General features: G+C 45.4%; 1 non-coding gene across 1 annotated transcript; it reads left to right on the top strand.

Moving 5' to 3' along the window:
- The first annotated feature begins 983 nt into the window (after window positions 1-983).
- On the top strand, window positions 984-1,144 carry LOC112296242 (U1 spliceosomal RNA). Its single transcript, XR_002973868.1, has one exon. It is a non-coding gene; the product is annotated as a U1 spliceosomal RNA (small nuclear RNA).
- Window positions 1,145-10,268: the final 9,124 nt, after the last annotated feature.

Raw genomic sequence — 10,268 nt, forward strand, 5'->3', positions numbered from 1 at the left:
CACTTTATTGAAAATGTGCTGTATAAAACAAGGCATTCTTCTAAACTCTGCAGACCATAGGCTGACATGAATGTGGTGATCAGAACACTCATTAGGTTGCAGTGACTTGATCCTTTTTTTTAAGTGCACGAATTCCAGAGGAGAGGGTCCAAGAGGGAATCAGGAAAACTTTTGTAGACATGTTGATGCTGGAGCTGAGCCATTAAGTTGGGATTCTGCAGTTGGAGATGGTGGAAGAAGAGAATTTTCCAGGCAGAGGGACAGCATGTGCCAGAACCTGGAGTCTGGGAATGGAGCACATTCAGGGAACCATGGTTTGTCACAGGCTGGGACACAAGGAGGTATACTGAGCAGGGCAGGACCTGCATCCAAGGAGCTGCTTTGAAGCTGGGTTTTGCTCCTTACTGGGAGGTCTTTGGTGAGTCATTTAATACCTGAACTTCTGACTCCACAAATATAAAATGGGTGACATAACACACCCACCTCATGGGTAATTGCAAAGATTGAATGCTTAGCTGTGTTTAAGGAGCACTGTAGAAACTGTAAAGCATTATGCAAATAACAGCAGTTTCTGTTGTGGGCCCTCCCAGGTATCAGAGGAAAGAGACCCACTTCCTGGACTCCATTGCGACATGGGGAGGAGAGAGAAACTGCCTAGGCTGATAGGCTGGGAGCCTTTCCTGCTGCTGTTGGGTGCTCCCCTCCTTTGCTGTCATCCTGAACTCTGGTGTTGGACTTGAGGCAGAGCCAGGACACACTGAGTTTGCAATCTGAATTCCCAGGCTGGTTTAGAGTTTTAAGTATCAGTGCACAGTTGTCCAGAAGATGGGAAAACACTGAAAGAAACTTGAGTCAAATGCTTCTCGGACAGATGGATTTCAAGTTTAGTTTCTCCTTGTCCTTGGGACATACTTCAAAAAGGAAGAAAGGAAGTGAGGAAGGGAGGGAGGGAGGGAGGGAGGGAGGGAGGGAGGAAAAGATATTTATTTACCTGGCAGGGGAGATACCATGATCATGAAGGTGGTTTTCCCAGGGTGAGGCTTACCCATGGTGTTCTGGATGTGTTGACCCCTGCAATTTCCCCAAATGTGGAAACTCAACTGCATAATTTGTGGTAGTGGGAGACTGCATTCACATTCTCACCTGAATGAAAAAGAAAAAAAAAGAAAAAGAAAAAAGTTTCTAGCAAAAGATTACTCCAGAAGAGTAGCCTTTCTTCTCTACTCTCCTGCATATCTGATTTGATTTGCACAGTAGGGTTGGGACAGGGGAAGAATCGAAACTGAAAAAGCTGGCATTCATGCTACCTGTCACCTACCAGACCCAATAAGCAGAGACAGGGATTGAATATGGGTGCTTTATTCAGATGGCCATCGATTGGAGAAGACAGTGGATTTGTACCTAAACAGATCATCTTAAAATTCATTTTAAACTGACCCTTTTTATAAGGAGAACAAAAGTGTAGGTAAGGGGACTGGAATTCAGGGAAAGTCAATCAGATGAAAACTTGCAGCATTTTCTCATCTGTGTCCTGGGTGGTGGGCATCTCACCCTGGAGTACAATGGCTCAGATACCATCTTGATTGCTTGCAGTCCTCCTGAAACACAAAGGTGGAACTGCTTATGGTCTCCTGGAGTGAAGGTGGGTCATACCTTCAGTTCCTGAAATAATAGCTTTTAAAAATATATATTTTATTTATTTATTTATTTTAGACAGAGAGGGAAGGGAAAAAGAGAGGAAGAGAATTTTACATCAATGTGTGGTTGCTTCTTGTCCACCCCCTACGGGGACCTGACTTGGGCCACAACCCAGGCATGTGCCCTGACTGGGAATCGAACAAGCGACCCTTTGGTTCACAGGCCGATGCTCAATCCACTGAGCCACACCAGCCAGGGCCAATAGCTTTTTACATACATTGCTAACTAAGCTTATTAGCTATCACCTGAAACTAAAATTTTTCCAACATTTGAGTCCCCAGTCAGAATCAGAAGGTTGGTGGCTTCGATGAAGTCAGTTTCTGATGCAGAATTAAAACCTGAGTCTATCAAATAACTCTTTCCCAATCCCTTAGCCCCCCACTTCAAGGGTTCCAGTATTGAAACATCAATGATTATTATCAAAAATCAATTCATAATAGGAAAAAGCATAGGATTTGAAGTCAGGATAGCTGGTTCTTCTACTCACTGGCCTGTAATTTTTACCTCCTCTTTGCTAGGAAGCCCGTTTTCTCTTTAGAAAAATGGGGGTGATCATGTAACAGGGTACAGGGTGAGGAGTGCCAGGGAAATAGGAGGAAACCCCCACAGCCCTTGGTTGGGGGATGGGGGAGATAGGGTGACAGGATTAAGATACTTTACATTACAATGACAACTTGGTAGCTAGTATAAAGTTGTGCTACCACCTTGGGGCAAGGTGGACATGACTTTCAGGGCATATCCTGACTTATGACATAGCCAGGGGAGGTAGTTCCCCCTGCAGCACTGAGTCACTATTGCCCTGAATGGGGATGGCCGCTGAGAGAATGTAAACAGAACAGGAGAACTGGCAAACATAGCTCATTGCGAGAGGAGTTGGAGATAAGGTCACACAGGAGGCTCCAGATCAAGATTAGAAACTAAGGGTGGGAAGCCATGAAAGGAGAGTCGTGCTGCTGGTAGTGAGATAGGAGCCATGCTGGCTGTAGGAGTTGGTCTACCATGCACTAGGAAGAAAGCAGGCATACTGCTTTGATCGTGCCCACTGTAGCCGACTCTGAAGCCACCGAGGACTGTCTTGCAAGATGCTGACCTGCTGCCATGCAAACCTGGACTCAATCTGGACACTTGGGACTTATGCTCTTCCTGGACTTTATCAGGATCCAGTGTAACACAGTACATGCTTTTCTGGACTATGACACAAAGATTGATGACAATGTATCCCAAACTCTGAAGGGGAGAGCTGCTGCATGAGGAAGGCAACTTCGGTACCTTCCACAGGGACTGGACAACTGTTTGTGCAGCCAGCTTAAGAAAGGATATGGGGAACTTTTAGGGCTTTTGGCTTATGGCCTTTTGGGAAGCAAGGGAAGTGCTGGGTCTTGTGGGAAAGAAGGGCTCCAGGCTGAAGTGTTCCCAGCATTGCTACAGTTGGAATATTGTACATAAAAACCTGTTTCTTCCAGCATTAATTGTTGGGTCATACACCAAGGGGTCATGTGAATGGGTCCCTGTCTGCTTGGTTACAATCATACCCATGGCACTGAGCTGCTGAAAGTTGGAAATAACATATGTGAATGCACAATAAATAAAGTCTGGTACATGATAGACATGAAATTAAAGCATGAATACTAAATAAACTTGGGCAGCAGCTGTTGTTAATGTGAAATAAGTAACCAGTGAGTCTATATCAATTGCTAGGCACTCTGGGGAAACAAAGGAGAAACATCAGTCCCCAGCTCTGGCTGAAATGGACTCTTGACATTCCATCAGAAAAGACACTAACAGAATTCTGGCCAAGATGGAGTCATGGGCAGAAACACTTCACTTGTTTGCACAACCAAAAGAAGGAGAACAACCAATTAAAAAAAAAAAAAAAAAAGAACAACCAGAAATGCCAGAAAAAGCATTCCATGGGAGTCCAACAACCAAGGAGTTAAAGAAACATTCATCTAGATGGTAGGAGGAGTGGAGATGGGCAGCCAGGGAGGAAAGGAAGAACTGTTAGGGGACTTAAGAGTTGGACAATTTTAGTTTAAGTAATAGCTAATAAGCTTTGTAATCAATGCATGTAAAAGGTTTTTTTCCAGGAACTGAAGGTATGACCCACCCTGACTCCAGGAGACCAAAAGCAGTTCCACCTTTGTTCCTCAGGAGGACTGCAAGCAATTCAAGATGATATGTGAGCCATTGTACTCCAGGGTGATATGACCACCGCCTGGGGCACAGCTTAAGACCACAGCCCAGGGCGAGAATGCTGAAGTTGTTTTTGTTTTTTTTTAAATACAATTAACTTTTCCCTGAATTCCAAACCCCTTACCTACTCTCTGTTCTCCTTATAAAAAGGGCCATTTTAAAATGGAATTTAAGATGGTCTGTTAGGGTATGAACCTGCCATCTTCTCAGATCACCAGCCATCTGAATAACGTGCCCATAAAGATTCAATTGCTGTCATTGCTTATTGGGTTTGGTAGTGACAGGCAGCCTGAACCCCAGTGTCGTTTCTGGTTTCAGAACAACAGGTCAAGGCAGCTGGAAGACCAGGGTGGGCAAGGCTGTGGACTGGTGGACTGCGCGGATGATCCCACATTCATGCCCAGAGAAGCTGGGAGGAACAATAAGGGAACAAGACAGACTGCAAAACCCAGGGTTTCGGTGTAGGAAACTAAAGACTTAAAACTCTAGGCTGGAGACTTCCGTTCAAGATGGAGGCATAGGTAGACACACTGTGCCTCCTCACACAACCAAAAGAAGGACAACAACAACTTTAAAAACAAAAAACAACCAGAACTGACAGAAAATCGAACTGTATGGAAGTCTGACAACCAAGGAGTTAAAGAAGAAACATTCATCCAGCCTGGTAGGAGAGGCGGAGATGGGCAGCCAGGTGGAGAGGACTCGTAGCAAAGCGGCAGCTGGAGGACTGGGGTGAGCAAGGCGGCGGCTGGCAGAGCAGGCAAGGCGGCAGCTTGTGGACTGGGTAGTCCCACATTCGTGTGCAGATAAACAAGGAGGAACAACTGGGGAGCAAGACAGACTGCGCAACCCAGGGTTCCAGCGCAGGGAAATAAAGCCTCAAAGCCTCTGACTGAAAACACCTGTGGGGGTTGAAGCGGCAGTGGGAGAAACTCCTAGCCTCACAGGAGAGTTCATTGGAGAGACCCACAAGGTCCTTGAATGTACACAAACCTGCCCACCCAGGAATCAGCAACAGAAGGGCCCAATTTGCTTGCGGGTAGCAGGGGAAGCGACTAAAAACTGACAGAGAGTGGAGCAAGTGGCACTGTTCCCCCTCGGACACCTCCCCCACATACAGCATCACAAGGCATTGACGTGGGTTGCCCTGCCCTGGTGAGCACCTAAGGCTCTGCCCCTTACTACATAACAGGTGTGCCAAGACAAAAAAAAAAAACCATGGCCCAAATGAAAGAACAGATCAAAGCTCCAGAAAAAATACAACTAAGTGACAAAGAGATAGCCAACCTATCAGATGCACAGTTCAAAACACTGGTAATCAGGATGCTCACAGAATTGGTTGAATATGGTCACAAATTAGAGGAAAAAATGAAGGCTATGCTAAGTGAAACAAAGGAAAATGTACAGGGAACCAACAGTGACGGGAAGGAAACCGGGACTCAAATCGACAGTGTGGACCAGAAGGAAGGAAGAAACATTCAACCAGAACAGAATGAAGAAACAAGAATTCCAAAAAATGAAGAGAGGCTTAGGAACCTCCAGGACATCTTTAAACATTCCAACATCCAGATCATAGGGGTGCCAGAAGGAGAAGAGGAAGAGCAAGAAACTGAAAACTTATTTGAACAAATAATGAAGGAGAACTTCCCCAGTATGGCAAAGGAAATAGACTTCCAGGAAGTCCAGGAAGCTCAGAGAGTCCCAAAGAAGCTGGACCCAAGGAGAAACACACCAGGCACATCATAATTACATTACCCAAGATGAAACAGAAGGAGAGAATCTTAGAAGCAGCAAGAGAAAAGGACACAGTTACCTACAAAGGGGTTCCCATAAGACGGTCAGCTGATTTCTCAAAAGAGACCTTACAGGCAAGAAGGGGCTGGCAAGAAGTATTCCAAGTCATGAAAGGCAAGGACCTACATCCAAGATTACTCTATCCAGCAAAGTTATCATTTAGAATGGAAGGGCAGATAAAGTGCTTCCCAGATAAGGTCAATTTGAAGGAGTTCATCATCACCAAGCCCTTATTATATGAAATGTGAAAAGGACTTATCTAAGAACTAGAAGATCAGAAACTATGAACAGTAAAATGAAAACAAACTCACAACTATCAACAACTGAACCTAAAAAACAAAAACTAAGCAAACGACTAAAACAGGAACAAAATCACAGAAATGGGGATCACGTGGAGGGTTATCAGTGGGGAGAGGGAGGGGGAGGATGGGGGAAAGGTACAGGGAATAAGGAGCAGAATAGGTAGGCACAAAATAGACAGGGGAGATGTTAAGAATAGTATAGGAAATGGAGAAGCCAAAAGGCAGCTTACATGTACGACCATGGACACAAATTGTGGGGAGTGAGTGGGAAATGCTGGAGGGTGGGGGTTGCAGTGCAAGGAAGAGGGAGATAAAAGGGAGAAAAATATTGGGACAACTGTAATGGCATAATCAATAAAATATATTTAAAAATAGAATTTAGAAAAATAAAAAAGACACTAACAAAGTGAAAAAATTAATTCTCATGAGCAGGTCCTGATTGTTTGGTCAGGAAATATCTTCTCTAAGCCTACAGTGACTGTCTCCACTGGCAGATGGCAGTGTTGTACAGGTAAGGACACTGCCTAGGTCTACACCATTGGAGCAGAATAGCAAAACACTGAGCTAGGAGGTGCAGTAGCTGTCTCTACCAGACTTGTTCTTTCTGCTTAAGGAATTTACAGCCTAACAAAAACCACCAAAACGGGCATAAAAAATGAAGAGGGAAATGTGTAAAAACTGGAGGATAACCCATAGCCAAGTGGAAATTCCAATCAGGGCAAGAACTGTTTGAAGTCTTCTTATAGTTTGGGACAAGGAAGTGGGGGCCATATGACAAAGGATTTAAAGCAAAAGCAGTGCATCCTTGTTGAAACATCAGGGAATCCCCTCAAGTTCTAGGCAAGGTAGTGACTGATGAAAATTATATTGTGGGAAAATAGTGCTAGGCCTGAAGCAATGACGGTGTGTGTGTGTGTGTGTGTGTGTGTGTGTGTGTGTGTGTGTTGGAGGTAAGAAAGGATGGAGGGAATGGTGAGATGAGGGAAAGGTACTTTGGGGAGTGGTGAGGAGGTGCAGGTAGGAAGGAAAGTGATTGTTCTCATCACCTGCACTGTCAGCCCCCTGGGAGCATGATGCCATACACCCAGTATGTATGTGCAGTGCCCAACTGGGAACTTTGTGTCCCCGTTGCAGTAGCTGGATCCATGTAGGTGACTATGGGCCACCCAGAGTGCGCTGGCATAACTGCCCATGGGGCTTTCCTAAGAGATCATCCCATCTTCCCCTTTCCCCCTGCTGGGTTGTCACTTAGAGTGAGGCCATGGCAGAGCCTCCCTCACCCTGGTTTTGGGAGGAATGTGAGGAAATCCCCCATTCCAGCCAACTTCTTGCCCTCCCGCATTGGGTGTCACAGGAGAAATCAACTTCACTTGTGCTAAGCCACAGAAAGGTTGGGGCTTAGCAAAGAGAATAGCAAGGTTTAGATAAATCTGCTGAATTGATGTGAATTTAACTGAAGTCTAGGAGTTATACATGTTCTTAGATCTAGCTAGCAGGGGCTACAGCTTCAGTCTTCCTGGAAGCTTCTCAGTCTATGCATTTCTATGTGAAGTGGGAAGCCTCCCAAGTTCCAACCACCACCACCACAGGATTGCCCAGGGTGGGTGAGTTTGGCCTCATCAAATGATGTTTTATAATTTTCTTAAAGGCTGGTTTTTTACAAGACCATTAATTCTCAATTGCACTTTGAAGTATCTACAGGCCAAGGGCAAAGTCTTCTGAGATACTTCTTTACCCAGCATTCTTTCATGATCCTAGTCACTCATGAATTCTAACCCTGAATGAACAGTGATGATTGAGCAAGACACTCCCATACAGCAAAAAGGTTCTTGGGAAGCTGTAGAAACAAGTAGAAACAATCTTTTCACCCCTGTACACAAAAGGAATCAAGGTTTCATGGCCCAGGAGGTCCCCCAAATGGTCCAGATTAATGAGAACTCAGAATGCCATGTCCAGCCCTTTAGAGAAAATCATCCATGCTTATTCTTGTTAAGCCAACCTTCTTGCCCAGCCTTCTTCTCTCCAGTTCTTTATCCAAAATCAACAGAGAAGGGAATTTTTGTGGGGTGCTCTCCAAAGCAAATGGTTCTTGCTCTAGTTCTCTGGCAGGGAGGGGCAGGAAGAAAGCATTGTAAACATAGAGGAACACAAAGACAACAAATCAAAAATGAGGAGGAGTTTATAAATACCAGACACAATCAAAGTAGATTAATATCAGGCCTAATGAAAAACGGAAACTTTGGCTAATGGCACCAAACACAATTCTGGTTCAAAGTCAGGTCTTTACTAGTCCCCTGCATTCTATCTTCAGACTTTCAGGTAAGGTTTTGTGAGGTGAAGAGATACCAGAAATGATCTGGCAGAAATGTGTGTTCTCCTAAAACTTGACCAGAAGAATCCTGAGAGCCCTGGAGGTCATCTAATTACACCCTCCATTGGATAGATGAAGAAGCCAAGCCCCAGTGGAGGAAGGAACTTCCCAGAGCTATTGGTTTGTGAGTCAGGAGAGAAGAGCCTAGAGCACTGATCTCTCAGTTAGGCTTTCCAGAATGACAAGGAGCAGGACCCAGTGCAAGAATGGGTGGGCACATAAAACAATGGATGAAGCCATCTTTGGAACTAGGTACTCCTACATGTTGCTGTCTTCTCTTCCTTGGGCAAATACCTTCATTCTCTGACCTCAACTTCCCTTCTGTAAAAGTGGCATGTTAATACAGATAGTGCTGAGAAGCTGGGCAGATGAGTGGGAATACAAAACAGCTGTTACACTCTGGGCCACAGTGATGGTTATGAGGAAGAGGAAGAAACATGGAACAGCTAGACACAGATATTGTCAAGCTGAGGAGTCAGCCACCAGTTGATATTGCAAATGATTTTTAGAGCTCCGAGTCAATGTCCACTGGGCTTGTCCTGGCTTTGTGCGAACATTCTAGTGTTCTGGTTCGTCCACTGCTCAGGTGAAAGTCTTGAGCCATTGGAGAAGGAAGATTTCTGTTATCCCTTAGGACTCTTCTGTATTTCCCCCTCCCTTGGAAGTAGAAATGTCAAGTTCAAGATTGTTATGCAAAGTAGGAAGAGAATCCAGTCAGTCTTGTAAGAGGTCCACACCCTTTGCCAGCTCCTCAGGCAGAAACAGGCCTTTTATATTATCAGCCAGGAGTGACTCGACCTCCCTCTGGGCATCTCCACCCACCTGGCGTGGGCCTTGAGTCTGGGCTTCAGCAGTGCTCACCTGATGAGGTTCCTCCCTGGTGCGGGCAGATTCTGGCTTCTGTGGAAAGAAAGGTGGAGATAATGTCTCCATTTCAGCTACACACACAGCAAAACTCCTACAGCTGAAACATGAGCACTTGATCTCTGACATCCTGTGGCCACTCACAGAGCCACTGTTTCCTGCCCTGGTCAGTAGTGTCACATTTCTCCTCTTGGTTTCAGTCACTCCACTCAGCCCAGTGTGCACAGAGCAGACACTGTAGGGAACACAAGATGCCTGAAGGAACAGACCACATAGGCCCAGGCTTGGGGGAAGCTGAGCCCATTACCTGCCATACTGGGCATCTTCACATTCATCCTGCACCATCAACCCACAAGTGAGGTATTCATATCCCCATTTTACAGCCAAGGAGATGAGTTTTGGAGAAGCCATCGCCTAACACAGCCAGCAAGCAGCAGAGGGGGATTTAGACACAAAACCCTGGGCCCTCCTGGTTCTCCCACACTCATTCATCTTGGGTGACTCAGATGACATAAAAAAGAGGGGAGTCACAAAGTTGGACTCAAAACACAGGTGTTGGCAAGCTTGGAAATAGTTTGATTGCTATTCTTAGGGGACAATGGCAAGAACACTTACCATATATTGGTGGCAGTTGCGATGATCCAGGCACTAGATTATAAGTACTTTCTGCGTAGAACCTCATTTAATCTTTATTGTGCTCAGTCAGATGTTATGTCCTGGTCTTACATATGGGAAGACTGAAGTTTGGAAGACAATCAGCCCATGATCTCACAGCAAGATCGGTGACAGAGCTGGGACTGAAACCCAGGTGTGGAGAATTGTGTCATTAAAGGGCACGTATGAGATCGTGGCCACTTAATTTGGAAGTTGGGATTTGCAGACAATAAAAACCCCAAGCCAAAGGTGAATGACATACCCAGGCAGGCCTAGGAGGAATGGAAAATCATCAGGTGGGAAAACTGCAAGATGGGAAACTACCTGCCTGGGAAACTGCCTGCCAACCCTATCCAGAACAGATGCTGGACTAAGATTTGGGTCTGGGGTCA

Source organism: Desmodus rotundus, chromosome 3, assembly GCF_022682495.2.
Source record: "Desmodus rotundus isolate HL8 chromosome 3, HLdesRot8A.1, whole genome shotgun sequence".
Taxonomy (NCBI): domain Eukaryota; kingdom Metazoa; phylum Chordata; class Mammalia; order Chiroptera; family Phyllostomidae; genus Desmodus; species Desmodus rotundus.